At 42.1% G+C, this 1,105-nt stretch overlaps 1 protein-coding gene across 1 annotated transcript in view; it reads left to right on the forward strand.

Moving 5' to 3' along the window:
- The window catches only part of KNTC1 (kinetochore associated 1), a 105,335-nt gene that overhangs the window by 9,007 nt on the left and 95,223 nt on the right, over positions 1–1,105 (forward strand). The gene's annotated exons all lie outside the window — the stretch shown is intronic.

A 1,105-nucleotide genomic window follows, 5' to 3' on the forward strand; every position in this document is an offset into this window, starting at 1 on the left:
AGGAGAATTGCTTGAACCCAGGAGACGGAGGTTGTGGTGAGCCGAGATCGCGCCATTGCACTCCAGCCTGGGTAACAAGAGCGAAAACTCCGTCTCAAAAAAAAAAAAAAAAGATAAATTGGAAGTCAAATATATCTCCTGCCAATTTCTACTGGATTGTGTCCTCTTTATTCCATTATTTCTAAGATTTCAAATTTGACCAATTTCAAGTAATTAAGTAATTAAACTTGAGTGCTTAGTGCCTTATTTACGCAGGGCGTTAGAGTCAAAGGACACTAAGATGATCCCATCTCTCAATAAATCTATGGGGAAATACACAAGTAAAGCAACAACTTAGTTTACTTGCTTATGTTAGAATACTGTGGAAAACATGAGCTCATTTGTGTTCAAATTCCTGAATCTTGTACAGAGTTTCAGATGTTTGTATACTTTTAGAATGACTAGCTCTGAAAATCCTTGGACATACTTATAAATTAATTCTTCATCAAGCTACAAGGCTTCAAGTACATGCAAATGTAGGCTTAAGAGTGAATTAAGGCTGGGTGTGGTGGTTTATGCCTGTAATCCTAGCACTTTGGGAGGCTGAGGAGTGCAGATCACTTGAGGTCAGGAGTTTGAGACCAGCCTGGCCAACATGGTGAAACCCCATTTCTACTGAAAATACAGAAATCACGCCTGTAATCCTGACACTTTGGAAATCCCAGGTAGGTGGATTGCCTGAGCTCAGGAGTTTGAGACTAGTCTGGGCAACATGGTGAAATCCTGTTTCCTCTACTAATATACAAAAAATTAGTCAGGCATGGTGACATGGTCCTGTAGCTTCAGCTACTCAGGAGACTGAGGTAGGATAATTCCTTGAGCTCGGAAGGTGGAGGTTGCAGTGAGCCAAGATTATGCCAATGCACTCTTTAGCCTGGGTGATAGATTGAGACTCTGTTTCCAAGCAATAGCAAATTACCTGGGCATGGTGGCATACACTTGTAATCCCAGCTACTTGGGAGGCTGAGGCAAGAGAATCGCTTGAACCCAGGAGGGAGCTTGAACCCAGGTTATAGTGAGCTAAGATTGTGCCACTGTATTCCAGACTGATAGAGTAAGACTCTTG

The sequence above is a fragment of the Cebus imitator genome, unplaced genomic scaffold (assembly GCF_001604975.1).
Source record: "Cebus imitator isolate Cc_AM_T3 unplaced genomic scaffold, Cebus_imitator-1.0 Scaffold169, whole genome shotgun sequence".
In the NCBI taxonomy this organism is placed as follows: domain Eukaryota; kingdom Metazoa; phylum Chordata; class Mammalia; order Primates; family Cebidae; genus Cebus; species Cebus imitator.